The sequence below is a fragment of the Theobroma cacao genome, chromosome 7 (genome assembly GCF_053813885.1).
Source record: "Theobroma cacao isolate CCN51 chromosome 7, ASM5381388v1, whole genome shotgun sequence".
Taxonomy (NCBI): domain Eukaryota; kingdom Viridiplantae; phylum Streptophyta; class Magnoliopsida; order Malvales; family Malvaceae; genus Theobroma; species Theobroma cacao.
Window position 1 is genome coordinate 12,515,913 of NC_142645.1, and position 15,359 is coordinate 12,531,271.

At 31.4% G+C, this 15,359-nt stretch overlaps 1 long non-coding RNA gene and 1 pseudogene across 1 annotated transcript; both read right to left on the reverse strand.

Annotated features, from left to right (window-relative positions):
* Positions 1-227: 227 nt before the first annotated feature.
* LOC148761702 (uncharacterized) lies at positions 228-718 on the reverse strand. Its single transcript, XR_016027615.1, has 2 exons — positions 617-718; positions 228-460 (listed from the first exon to the last, which is right to left on the reverse strand). It is a non-coding gene; the product is annotated as an uncharacterized LOC148761702 (long non-coding RNA).
* Positions 719-2,807: 2,089 nt separating this feature from the next.
* On the reverse strand, positions 2,808-3,941 carry LOC18594649 (putative long-chain-alcohol O-fatty-acyltransferase 9 pseudogene; annotated as a pseudogene).
* Positions 3,942-15,359: the final 11,418 nt, after the last annotated feature.

Below are 15,359 nucleotides of genomic sequence, written 5' to 3' on the forward strand. Positions count from 1 at the left end.
TGGTTGTTTAGTCATAAAGTTTTAATTTTCTTTATGCTGCATATTTTGAGCATGCTATCCATAGTCAAACCCATCATAAAGCATCTGCAAGAGGGTGAAACACCCCTACAGGCAATTCTTTAACGGGTTCTTGTCATAGTGTTCTCATGGAATGATCCTTACTCAGTATAGCTGAAATAAATCTTCTGCCTAAATCACGGTTAAAGACTTGGATCAACATTATGTGCTAAGGTCATTATAATTCTATGACAATTTGCTTTTTAAAGAAAAAACCACAACCTGAAACAAGCACCTTAGGAGGCAAAACAAAATAAAATTGACTTCAAGCACAACTCAAGATCCCAACACCCTACGCAATAAACAGCACAACTTAACAAAAGCGAATCATTACCAGATCAACCACAACAGCACCAATAGCAGAAAGGCTGAAAATGAACACAGCCAAGAAAAGCACTATTCCCTGCAGCAATCAGTATCAAATCAGTTAATGCACCGCTGCATTTAGGAGACGAGAATGACAGGCAAAAATTCTTCAGGAAAGGACTGCAGAAGTAGTTGGAACTTGGAAATAAAGAAAATCTCTCTCTTATAAATATCCCGATTAAATGTGGCATACCTTGGTTGATTGTTAATGCGATTAACAAGATTGCGACCTTAACCTGCATGAAAATGTTTTGATTTCTTATAAGAGGCTCATGAAAACCAACATGACTTGAGTAGACAGGATTTTTAATTTAGAAATTTTGGGTTACCAGTTCAATAATTGAGTAGACAGAATTTTTAATTTAGAAAACGTGGGTTACAAGTTCAATAATTGAGTAGACAGAATTTTTAATTTAGAAAACTTGGGTTACAAGTTCAATAATTGAGTAGACAGAATTTTTAATCTAGAAAACTTGGGTTACAAGTTCAATAATTGAGTAGACAGGATTGAAATTTCTTCTTATATCTCAATCTTGCAACATTAACTGCTAAAAGATTAGACAGAAACAGATGAAACAGATAATTGCTCAATATCATAAAAATGGAAAAGAAAGATGGTTTTGAAGTTTCTACCTTGTTTCATGAAGAAAAAGAGAGCTTGCAGCTTGGCTTTCCTAGTCACCAGACCTTATTATCTTCAGATGCCACTAAGATGATAGTATTATATCCTCTCTCTCACTTAAATCACGTGACTATTAGTTTCTTTACTATTCCTTTATTATCAAGCATCAAGGCTGATTCTAAGAATTTTCAATATTTTTATAATTTGTCTTTAAGTGGCTAAGCTACTCAAAATTAAACCAATTAGAATGTAAATGAACATGGAAAATGGAATGCCTTTTCTATAAGTAAAGGGCCCTAAAGAGATGACCGCTATTTTCCTTAATTTTTGGCCACAAGCAGTTCGATATCTTCAAATTGGAAAGATTAAGTATAAGACAATGCCATTAAAAAAAAGGGTATAATAATAAAATCTTATGTATAAATAATTTATACTTAACCCAAAATCTCAATAATTGAATTTTAAAATATAAAACATACTTGATTTCTGATCCATGGTTTGACAGCGAAAACAGTATCGACTAAATTAATTACTGTTACTTGGTGCAGTGGGATCTTCATCTCCTTTCTTTGTAACTCTACCATGGGTGAGATTTTGATGTTATAGATAAAAGAGGGGACCTAGCACTTCCTTAACATAGTAAATTCTTAGCCCTACTTATTATAGGATTTAAGATAGACTTACATTCTTAAGTTCACATTTAATATTGAAGTTTAACCCACATTATTAGATCATATTATTGATTATAAAATTGTTATTTTTTCAAGACTAATACACTTAGCTTGTTTTTATAAAAAAAAAACAAAATAAATTAAATAATGTAAATTCTCACTTTATTATTGAGAAAATCTAACATATAATTGATAGATTTTTATATTTGTCATACTCATTTTCATTATTTTCATTTTTCTACTTTACCCGGCAATTAGAGAAAAAAATTTTCTGAATCCCTCTAACATCCGTCTTTTTTGTTAATCAAGCACATTGGTGATTGGTGGAATTTTTTTTTCTTTTTTATATAACTTTCAATCTCTTGCTTGGTGATTTAGTCGAGTACTTGGGATTTTCATCGAGTCGTGGTTTGAAATTAAAGTATGAGCAGTTTTTTCTTTTTGGTCGGGTTGTAGTATTGGATTTGGTGGTGCTTTTGTTGTCGTACTTTGCTTTAGATGCTGAATTAACTAAAGTTACATTGTCGTTCCTAGGGTTGAGTTTTGCCTACCTAAAGCCACCATCGTATGAAAGCTGGTGCTGCGCTGCTTTTTTCTTTGTGTTTTATTTTTTGAGCCATTGTATGGCAAATATGAGACGCTTATGTCAACAACTGTCATATGCAAAGCCATAGAAAGTTATAAGATACACTTCTGGCCAAATAAATATTAAGTTAGAGCAAAGTCCTTAAGAAATGATACATTAACAAAATAAAACGCATCTCAATTGCGGCAAGTCTAAATTCCATCATAACTTGCAAATTATATCCTTTTTTTGCAACAAGAAGAAGAGAAGGTAGATCAGAGAACCATTAGGCTACATGATCAGCTACTCAGCTAACGGGCCGTGGAAAAAAATTTAAATCTAAAGGGATAAAATATTGTAACAAATTAAGTAGTATCTTAAATATATGCGGTTTACCATTTATATTAAGTTTATTCAAAGAAACTCTAAAGCGCCATGAATTTTGAAATTTGGTCTTTGAAAAAGCAAAACAAGCGATCAGTTAACCTACCAAAAGTCTTAACGAAAATGTATGCAAATTAATTAAACCCTTAATTAAAAATACTACTAATAGCTGCAATCACAAACCATTTGGCCTTTACTACCGGACCATCTGCTTATTGCCATGCCCTTGAGAAATTCCCTGAACATATTTAATTCTTTGATTACCCTTTGATCTATACTATTTCTCACAACTTGTGCATAAGTCAGCCAAGCAGCCGTTATTGCTATATTTGCCAAAGCCAACGGTCCTGAAATTGCTCTGTGAAGCCGGAATTTGTTGGTTGCCGCCAATTTTTTCTTTAGTATTATCTCCACATCGACGAAAACTCCTTGCAAGATAAAAAACCAAGTAACTTCCCACGTTGGACTTTCACGAGTCAAATGATAAACAAGCGATTCGTGCATCAAACCCGAGACTAAAAATGTCAAGAAAACACCAGGCAATGAGGCCCACCGAGGTCCAATTACACGTGTAGACATACTACGCGCGGGATTATATACGGTGGCGCGGAGAATATCTGAGACCCCAAGGTTCCACCTATGACCCCAGAAATCTTGTAGTGAAGTGGAAAAGAGTGGTGCTTTGAACTGTGGCTCCAGTTCAACGCCAAGGAGGAGTTGAGCAGGGATTGCAGTGGAGGCAAGGAAAAGTTGTGTTCCATGGTACACGATAAAAAAAAAAAAAAACCAACAAGACGTGTTGGTGAAAGTAGTTTTTATAGTTATAATTATAACTATAAACCCCTATCGATACAAGTGTAGCTTTAGTTGCAGCCTCTAAAATTGGATTATTCTTGGTTTGAAATGGTTTTTCTGAAGGTGGGTTTTGTTTGATTTTGAAAATGAAACAAGCCATTAGGATAAAACAAAGAAGATCTTGTTTAGGTAGTGATAAAGGGCCTTGATCGAAGGCCAATAAGAGGAGCTTGAAGTTGGCAATCAAAGCAAGGCACCAAAAGGTCGGGAAACCTATGTGCAAGGTGTTCAGGTCGAAGGGGAGGATAGATAGAAGGGTGATTACAGGGAGGAGGGAGATGAGCCTTAGCAAACCCTTTGGGATCTTTTTTGCAATAAAGTAACAATAGAGTAGAGATGCCATGGTCCAAACACATAACCTGATGAAGTTCTTGAGCTCACCCTCCACTTCCTTGGCTTCTGTCATTGCACTTTCCTTCTTTTCTTACCACCTAATGTGTATAGCTTGTGCTCATAATATGACAGTATATATAACATTGAACAAGCTGGACAGAGGTAACCAATTTTTATTGGGAAGTTAAAGATGAAGACAAATAATGTATAAAATATAAATAATTAAATACGATACACAAAATAAATAATTTTTTCTTATATAATCAGTACTGTTTAAAAACTAAACACTCAAAAATAATTTCCTTTCAACTAAATATAAAACATAAAGCACATGGAAAATATCTTATATAATCAAGATTAATAAAAAATAATATATTAGTGAAATTTTAAGCAACAATCAATAATACAATGCTATAACGCATATTTGAGATTTACATTAATTTTTTAATTTTTAAAGACTAAAATCATTGAGAACATGTAACAAAAAAGAAAAGAAGAATATGACAAGTAGAAGATAAAAATACATAACAAAAGGGAAAAAGGAAGAATGTGGTTGATGATTTATAAAAATTTGGAGAAAAAAATCTATAAAAACTTAAAAATATGATTAAATAGAATAGAATGGAAAAAAATAAACAAATATAAATATTAATATGAACAGAAAAAGAAAGATGAAAAAACTTTACCTTTTTGTAATTTTACAATGAAAGGATAAAAGAGAAGAGAAAGAAAAAAAGAAAGAGATGGAAAGAGGTGTGAAGAAATTTAAAAGGAAAAAAATTTAAGAGTTAGGGTAAAGTTAAATGGATTTATAGAGTCATTTTATTAATTTTTATTTGTATTAATAATTTAATAAAAAAAATTTAGGGGCCCATTAAAAATATATATAACATATTGTACTAATAATTTAATAAAAAAATATTTTGAAGGCTCATTAAATAGTGTATGCAATATATAGAAATTTTAAAAATTTTTGGAGGGATGATTTGGTTTGACTCGGCTGTGCTAATTCACTTAGTGATTCTAGTTGTGATTTTCCTTACTTATAGGCTTGGTGATATAATGTTACCTTGATCTTAGGAATTCCTCTTTATTGCATAGATTATCTCTCTTTTTGTATTGACAATGAAACTTGTATATAAACAATTAGTGGTTTCTTAATAAAATCATCCAAAAGAGTAATCAAACTCTTCAGGAACAAGCTGATCCTATATTTCTATGTAGGAGGTCCAAATTCATTCCCCAATGCATATAAACTTATTTTAGAATAGTTCTATAACTTCTTGGATAATTCATGATCCAATCATTGTTGATAAGATCTTAAACCTCCTAAATCAATAAATAAGGACAGTTTTCAGGCTATAAGATCCAATTATAACAAAAATTTTTACAAATTGATCAATGATTTTATTTCAAAAGCATCCATACGAATAATACTCACCCAATATATACCCAAAAATTTTTGCATAATTTAAAGCTGGTAGGACGCCAAACTTTTTGCATGATTTGCACTATTTATTATTCGTATGGATGCTTTTGAAATAAAATCATAGATCAAGTTCTGTAAAAAAAAAATCATAAATCAAGTTGTACAGTTGACTAAGGAGGGTGATAAAACCATCAAATATTTTCAGTGCAAAGTTAAAGCTTGTGCAACCATTAATTATATGGCGTGCATTAGACAAAATGGTGCTTGACTATCAAATACCAAAAAGGTTCGGGAAGCAATGTTTGAGTACTTCAAGGGATTATGGCACAATGGCCAACAGTTGAGGCCTGTGTTCCATAACCAAAATTTTAAGAAAATCACCCATGCCGGTGCAATAAACCTTGAGACACCGGCCATCATCACTACAAAAAATCTTTGTATTTCCAACGGATTTGTAACGGAGTATAGTTAAAATTTTTAATTGCTTGTTCCGACGGATTTCCAACGGACTTATATTGGAAATTTTTCAACGAAATTTTCTGTTGAAAATCCGTTGGAAAATGAAATTTCCAACGTATTTCCAATGGAATTTTCCGTTGGAAATTTGACTTGTACAATAATTCCAACGGAATATTCCGTTGGAAATCCGTTGTAACTGTAAACTAAAAAAAAAAGTGTAATATTTACTGTAAAGCCCGACCTTATAAAATATTAGTCATAACATACATGTGATGATAGCATGATTGCATGCTAAGAGAGTCCCAAAAAAAAATTACAAAAGTCGGTATTTACCTAGAGGTACAACAAAGTTGATTTAATCCTCGAACTAGATTAAATAGGAATTTGAAGGTGAGATTAAGAGTTTCATAGTCTATGGATGACTCAAAATGGTAATTCGGAGTTTGAAGATTAATTTGAAGTTAAACCGGAATTTTCACTATCTAGGGGCAAAATGGTCATTTGCCACCTGGGGACAAAATGGAAATTTTTAGAAAAGATTTTTTGACCCCATTTGACTTATTGTAGTATAATTTGACTTATTGGAGTATGATTTGAGGTTTAGAAGTATAAAATTTTAATTTCTTTATAATTTGGAGTATAAGGGTAAAATAGTAATTTTGCCACCCCAGGGGCAAAATTGTAATTTTTCACCACCAGGATATTTTTTCCAGCACATGGTCTTCCTGTATCCTCATTTTTGACCTTTGACTAATCATGTGGTGGAGATAAAATGTTTAAATTTTTCAAATTTTAAAAATGGACCAATAAAAAAATGCCATGTGTCAAGCTTAGGATAATTTATTATTTAACTTAAAAATCAGAATAAATCAGCCCATTACTCTCCAAATATTCGGCCAAGCAAGGAAGAGAGAGAAAGAGAGGAAGAACAAACCCTAGGTGAGGAATTTCAAGAGAAAAAGTGTGGAAAATTAAGGAAAACAAGTGAAAAAGGTAGGATTTTTCAACTTAAGCTTGAAATCTATTTTCCTTGAGCATTTCTCCATATTTTCCATGCTTAAATTACATGTTTTTATGATGAATTTTTGGCTGACCAAAATGGGTTAGGAGAGAGAAAGTTGTTGGATTAATTTAATTTTAAGTTATGTTAGTGTTTTAAGTTAGTTTAGCATATTTAGAAACAAAACAACAAGAAAAGAATTTATTTTCTCCCACAACCATTAATGTCCGAATTTACCATGTATGAGCGAGGATGAGTTTGATTTTTATTCTAGGAGAACTGGCTAAGAAATGATGAATTATGAGCCTAGAAAAATAATGGGAATTTTCGGAGCAAAAATATGAATTTTTACCCACTAAGGGTATTTTCGTAATTTACTGTCGAGATTGATAATTTGCACCACATTGAGGGACATTAAGTCAATTTGGGTGCAATCGAGGTATAGAAACTGAAAAAAATTAATTTTGGATTAAATTGGACGCGTTAGTAATTTAATCTGGTGATAAAACAAATTAGGCCAATACTGAGTTTAGATAGTTACTAGTGCATTTTTGCATTCCATATCATGCATTAGTAGTCTAAATTAGTTTAATTTCAACTTAGTACCAATTCGGTGAATTTCTCGATTTTGTACTGTGTCAAGGTGGGGAGTCCTCCAATAAAGGCAAGGAAATTGCATCAGAGGACCAGTAGACAGAGTGCTTCGAAAGTTTGCATTCTAGACATTGTGAGTAAACTTACTGTCATTTTAATTATCTAGGGTGGTTTTTAGATGATTTTATGAATTCTATGGAAAAATGGATTTAAAAAGGAAAATTTTCATGTTTTATAAATAAATGTATTTCAATGGAATTAATTTATAAATTGTTTTGAAATTAATAAGGATTTTGAAAAATAGAGTACACGGAGACCGTTAATTGTTACAATTCGATTGTTTAAATTTATTGGTTTATGATAAATCGGGCATGATTGGCTAGTTGGCAATTCTATTGAAATGCAAATTGTTTGGTTGCCTTGAAAGATTGCGAATTACAAAAAAATTGTCATATCATGTTTTTGAGTTTTATTGTATGGTGGATTATATATTAATTAATCACTACAGTAGGGGGTTTTTGTGTGCCAGCCCTTTAGAGGGGCACAGTAAACCCCATTATATTCTTATCTCGAATGGAGAGGCGCGTAAGGTATCTCCTAGGGTAAAGCTTAGGGTTCACTTCACGCCAAACCACCACGTGAGGGGGAACTCAACCAACGCCAAGGAAAGGCTATATTTCAAAATAAAAATATGATTTACGCGAAATGTGAAATTTTAACAGCCTTGGCGGTCTCGGTAGGATACCTCGACCAAGGTGTCCCTGAGAATAGATTTATGGCATAAGTCTAGTTTTTATGAGATTCATAAGCCTCTTTACATATTTTAAATGAAATGTATTCTAATGCTGTGACCCAATTTACGATGATTTACTTTATTATCTCCATGCACTCAACTCTAGATATTTATGATGATGTCTGTTTACTCATTGGGATTTTATAATCTCACCACCCTCCTTTCCACCCATTTCAAGTTCAGTATAGACTGTAGATAGCTGATCTCATCGAGGACTACCATTGGATCTGTATTTTCCAAACCGTAGGTTCACAGTCCTCTTTACTTTTGTTTATTCGGGGGCCCTCTTGTTATTGTAAATTAAATTAAATATTTTGGCTTACTATATTACAGTATGTATAAATTTATTTAACTTTTACGCTATAAAATTATTTACGTATAACTCTATAAATATTGTTTTATAAGAAAATAGAATATTTTACTTAATATTTCTTTTATTTTCTTATTATATTTAAATAACCGTAATTTCGTTTTAAATAAAGATTTTAGACTTTTAAACTCATTTTAAATATGAATTATGTGTTTTGTACTTGTATATTACGTTTTAGCCAATTTCGAAATTTTTGAGAAAAATGACCAAAATACCCTTGTGAGACGAAAATTAATATTTTATTTATTTTTAGTTGAAAATAGTTTAAAATCTTTTAGAACACGATATTTGACAATGGTTGCTCACAAGGGAAATGAGAAACTAATAGAAAAGCCTTGCAAGGTCTCGGGTTAACATTTCGGGCAATGAGTGTCTACCTGAACATCGCGGCGGTTATCACGGATTCGAGGGGAGTACCGGGTCATGACATTTACAGTTTCCAATGGAATTTTCCGTTGGAACATAAAACTTTAAAAAAAATTGTTCAATCTTTTTACAGTTTCCAACGGATTTCCATCGAAAATTTCTGTTGAAAATCCATTGGAACATTAAACTTTAAAAAAAAAATTCAATTTTTTTACAGTTTCCAACGAAAATTTCCGTTGAAAATTCGTTGGAACATATAAAGAGTCAATGATATATTAAAAATGTAACTTTCCAACGGAATTTCCCGTTGGAAATAGCCTTTTTAGTGCATCAAAGTGTTAATGATATTTGTAACTTTCCAACGGAATTTTCCGTTGGAAAATTCTGTTAGAAATAATAATAATGTTAAAAAATTATATAATTTAAATTCTTTTTTTTCTAAATTTAGATATCTCTTTAAGCAAATACATAGTTGTCGAAGTAAAATTTTGGGCTCTGTTTAAATATGTTTTCCTTTGAGTAATTTTGTATAATTTTTTAAACTTTAATGAATCATACAATATTGATTAATACTACCAAATTAGGGTAATGTTATATTATTCCAAAATTGAAAAAAATTTCTATGTAAAATTTTATATTTTATAAAAAACCATGATAAGATATAAAAATCATATTAAAAAGTATATATTACTTTATTTACGTTTTAATTGTAATTAGCTAATATATGTAAATTAAGATTGAAGTTTTATAATAAACTTATTAATATTTGTGCTTAAAAAATATCATTTTATTATATCTATGTATTCATGCAATTCTGATCGAGAGCTATAGAAAATAAATATATATATATAAACAATTATGATTTAAGAAAAAAATCGATAAATAATTGTATTAAAATTAAAGTACAAGTTATATTTTTTAATTGAAATATCTTTATAATTGAACATATATATATATATATATATATATATATATATATATATATGAGATATATTAAATAAGGGTCTACATGACACGACCCGGAACTCCCATCGAGCCCATGACAACCGCCGCGACGTCTCGATCAACATTCATTACCTGGAATGTCAACCGAAACCCCGCAAGGCTTTAATATCAGCTTCTCATTTCCCCTATGGGTAACTATTTCCAAATACCACATTCTAAAAGATTTTAAACTGTTTCCAACTTAAACAAATAAAATAATAATTACCATCTCACAGGGGTATTTTGGTCATTTATCCCAAAAATCTCAAAATCATCTAAAAATATAGTATGTAAGTGGAAAACACATATTTCATAATCAAAAATAATTTTGGATGTCTAAAACATTCATTTAAAATGGAATTATGACTGTCATAATAAAATAAAAATATTAAATAAAACATTCAATTTTCACATAAAATGATATTTTAAAAACACTGCATAAATAATTTTTATAGCGTAAAAGCAAAATAAATTCTTACATACCGTAATACAGATAACCAAAGTATAGAATTTAATTTACATTGACACGTGGGCCCACGAATGACCAAAAGTATCAAAAAAAATGAACCTACAGTCTTTGGATGTGGCAAGTTCAACTGTAATCCTCGTTGATATCAGTTATCTACAATCTATTCTGAGCCTGAAATGGGTGAAAATGAGGGTGGTGAGATTATAAAATCCCAGTGAGTAAACAAACATCACTCAAAATATCTAAAGTCGAGTAAAAGGAGACTATTAAAACATTTCATCAAACTGTGATTTATCATCCTTCAACTTATTTCAATCAAATGAAATCAATTTATTTAAAGCAAGTAATCAGTATGGCTTATGAATTTCTTAAAAAGCTTGGCTCATGCCAAAAATTATTATCATACTCAGTTATCTGGGATACCTTGGCCGAGGGCTATCCCAACTGAGTCCGCCAAGGCTATTAGAAAGTCATGTTTTTATTTTGAAAACATAGCCATTCCTTGGCGTTGGCCGAGTTCCCCTTCACGTGGTGGTTTGGCTTGAAGTGAACTCTAAAAGTTATACCTCGGGAGTTACCCTACTCGCCTCTCCAACCGAGGTAAAAATATAACAAGATTCCGTGCCCCTCTAATAGGCTAGTCCACAGAATCCAGCCCACTGCAGCAGGTCAAACCCACCATATAATAAAATTTTGACAATATGACAGGGCTAATATATTACTACCCAGCCTGCAAGGGTAAAATAAAGTAATTCATACAATTCATAAAAAACACAACCCAGCCAGTCATGTCAATATAATAACATAAGCCATTAATTCAATTTTAAATTTACAACATATCAGTGGTCTCCAATTACTCTATTTTCAAAATCGTTATTTCGTTTTAAGACAATTTATAAATATTTTCATTTAAACTCATTTTGTTTACAAAACATAAAAATTTACCATTTGAACTCATTTTCATAAAATTCACCAAAACCGAATAAAAACATACTTTAGATAATTAAAATGATGGTAAGGTTACTCACTGTGTCTAGAGTGGGGATTTTTGAAATACTCAGACTATTGGTCCTCGGGTGCAATTCCTTGGCCTTTATCGGAGGACTCACCACCTTGACATAGTACAAAATCAAGAAATTCACCACATTGGTACTAAATTGAAATTAAACTAATTTAGATTACTAATGCTTGATATGGAATGCAAAAATGTCTAAATTTTTGCCTAAATGCGGTGTTAGCCTATTTCGATATTTTACCTGATAAATCGATATACGCGTCCGTTTAAACTCCAAATTAATTTTTTTCAGTTTCTATACCTCAATTGCACCCAAATTGACTTAATGTCCCTCAGTGTGGTGCAAATTATCAGTCTCGATAGCAAATTACGAAAATACCCCTAGTGGGTAAAAATTTATATTTTTGCTCCGAAAATTCCCATTATTTTTCTAGGTTCATAATTCATCATTATTCATCATAATTCCTCAAATAAACATTAAGATCAGCAGCCAATACTCTCCTAGAAAATTCGGCATAATGGGTTTCAATGGGAGAAAATTATATTTTCTAGCTTATTTTTGCTATATTTCAATATAACTTAACTAAAATCACTTAATTCAATTAAAATCAACCAAAAATCAAGCTCAAAACTCATCCATGGAGGTTCGGCCAGCATGGGTGTCCATACCCACTTTCTAATTTTGCATGGAAATGAGAAAACAATGCATGGGTAGTGAAAATCACAAGGAAAATCAATGAAATTTACCTTTTCAATGCTTGATTTCTTGATTTCTTTTGATTTTCCCCAAATTTTCAGGTAGGGTTCTTATTTGTTTTTTTCCCCCTTTTCTCCCCTGGTTTGGACAGCTGAAGAAGATGAGAATTCTGGAATTTTTACCTTTTTAAAGGCTAAAATAATATAATATTATTTTATTCATTTTTTTTAATGTTTTATTAATTCCTTAAATTCTAGCCATTCATTTGTTTCCAAATTTTCACCATACACTTGTCCCACATATCCATAGCTTAGATAAAATTCTCATACTTATCCAAAGTCTTGGTGGAGTAATTTTGAAATTTACACTTTTGCCCCTATAAAAGTAAAAAATTACATTTTTGCCCCAAAAATTGAAAAATTGCCCATAGACATATTTTTCATCCCTTATACTCATACCATTCTCCAATTTATCAAATTTGATCTAAATTCTCTCAAAATCTCAAATTTTGTTCGCTGATGGTAAAATTACGATTTTGCCCTTACACTCTAGAAATCACTGGAATTAAACTTTTTCACTGCCAAACCCTCAAATTATACTCAAATACTCAAATAATACTCCAATAAGTCAAATGGGGCTAAAAAAAATTCTTTTTTAAAAATTCTCATTGTGTCCCTAGGTGGCAAATGACCATTTTGCCCCTAGACAGTAAAAATTCTAGTTTGACTTCAAATTGATCCTCGAACTCCAAATCACCATATTAAACCATTCTGGGACTTTAATATTCTTAATTTCATTTTAAATTCTCTATTTGATCTAGTTCGAGGCTTAAATTAACTTAATTGTACCATTTGGTACATTGTCGTGTTTTAACGATTTTTCTTTCGGGGCTTTCCAAGTATGCAAGCATATTGTCAATCATATGAATGACATGGAAAGTATTTTATAAGGTCGGGCTTGACACTACATATATATATGTGAGGATATAATTTATATAAGATTATAGTAAATTTCATTTAGATGATTAATGTAATAGGATCCAAATCATACATATATATATATATACACACACTTTATAGTTACTATAACTTGTAATGTCTTTTAACACACACACTTTCTATTATATATTATGTTACTATAACTTGTAATTACTATTATATAAATGAGTTACTAAATAATATATATACCTTTGTTTACATAAATTTACAATATATGAAGTTAATTATCTAAAAAAAAGTTGTGAGATTATAATAGTTTTGAAACTGAACTATTTTTTTTTAAATTTCTTGTAACTAAGAGCAAATTCATATAATTAATAAAATTATAATTATTAATTAAATTGTAATATCTTTTAATATCTATACTTTATATGCATTGGGTTAATTTAAAAAGAATATAATTACGACTTTTGTATATACACTATAATATTTATAATACATATACTTTATAATATAAAACTTGTAATGTCTTTTAACACATACATTTTATATTATATATTATGTTTATTTATAAAAAATATAATTACTATTGTATTATAAAGTAATTACTAAATAATATATATACTTTTGTTTATATAAATTTATAATATATAAACTTAATAATTTAAAAAGAAGTTGTGAGATTAGAATAGTTTTTTTACTTAGCAATTTTTTTAAATTTCATGTAAATAAGGACAAATTAATTCATATAATCAATAAATTTATGATTATTAATTAAATTATAAGGTCTTTTGATAACTATGTTTTATATAAATTCGATTTATTTTAAAAAACATAATTACTATTTTTTAGATACACTATAAACATTTTAATATATATTTATTTTTTATTTGATGTTAATAATATGAAAATGATAATTTTAATACTTATGAAATTTATATAGCAAAATGTGTTTTTAGCACATTAATCCAAATGTTAAATATTTATGTAATAGTCTTTTATGTTAAAAAAATTAAAAAAGGAATAAAAATTAAAAACCCATCCCACCCCCCCCGACCCCTCTTTTTCCTTTTTTTTCTTCTCTTCTAATCGAGTGCCACTCCATCCCTCCTTCAGTCGACTCCTTCATCTATTGTTCTTCCCCGACCCCCAACTCTCTCTCTCAAAGCCTTCCTTTTCCAACCGGAGACACAAGGCCGAAGCCCTAGCTCTTTCTAGAACCGACGGCACAGGAACCCAGATCTGGTCGGCTCTTGCTTCTTCCTTTTCCAGCTGGTGACACAAGCCCGAAGCCCTAGCTCTCTCTAGGACCGACGGCACAGCAACCCAGATCTTCTCTCTCTCGCTTCTTCCTTTCACTGGCGGCAAGCTCGATGCCCCAACACTCTCTCTAAAACCGACGGCACAAACCCCAAACTCCCTAAACTCCCACCAGCGATTGGCAGCCCTTCACCCAAAGCTCTCTTTCTCTATGTATATATTTTTTTGATTCTTTTTTTTGGTATTGTTTGGTATTTTTTGGTTTGTGGATTGAGGTTTCTGGCTGCTAGACTAGGGAATTGATTTTGGCTTTGTGTGTTTTTGGGTTGCTAGGTATTCTTAGGAATTTTTTTTATTGAGTTTTTGGCCCCCGGATCCTCTGTGCTACACTTGTACAATATTTTTGGTTGTGGTCTCTGCGAGGCTTCGTTCCACTACTCTGTCAGACGCGAATTTTGTGCGTCTGGCATTGTAGTGGTGATACTAGTATTGGCAGGGCATCTGTGCCTTGCCAGTATTTTTTTATTGATTTTTTTATTAGTTAAGTATTATTGTTATTAATTTTTTTTAACATAAAAAATATGGTGTTTACAGCTAGCTGCCGGCGTACCACGCCAAGCTGGGGTCTTTCATCGGTTGATCTGCCTTTTCTCTCCAACAGCCTAGCCACAGCCAAGGTCTGTCGACTGCGTAGGTGTCTCCCTAAGCTCCACGCCCTTGTTCTTCCCTAGTTGTCGGCCTACCACGCCACGCTCAGCTCCTTCATCGGTTCATTTGAATTTTCTCCCTAACCGCCCAACCACAGCCACTCCCTACCGGCTGCCTCTGTGTCACCCCAAGCCCCATGCCATTGTTATTCCCCAGCTGAGATTTTGGTATAGGATTTTGTTAAACTAGGTTCATTCTTAATAATTATTATCCATACAAGATTTGATGCTTCAATTAGGGTTGTATGCTTCTAAAAAATGATACCCTAAGAATTAATGGAACATGCCAATGTCAATGTTGTCATTAGTTTACGAGAGAGTTTTTCATTACCCCAGATTGCAATTAGTACTTTCAGACTTGTGAATTTGGTGATAATGCTGTTGTTTGGTTCCCCATATATTTATTTTTAGTTATTTAATTTTAA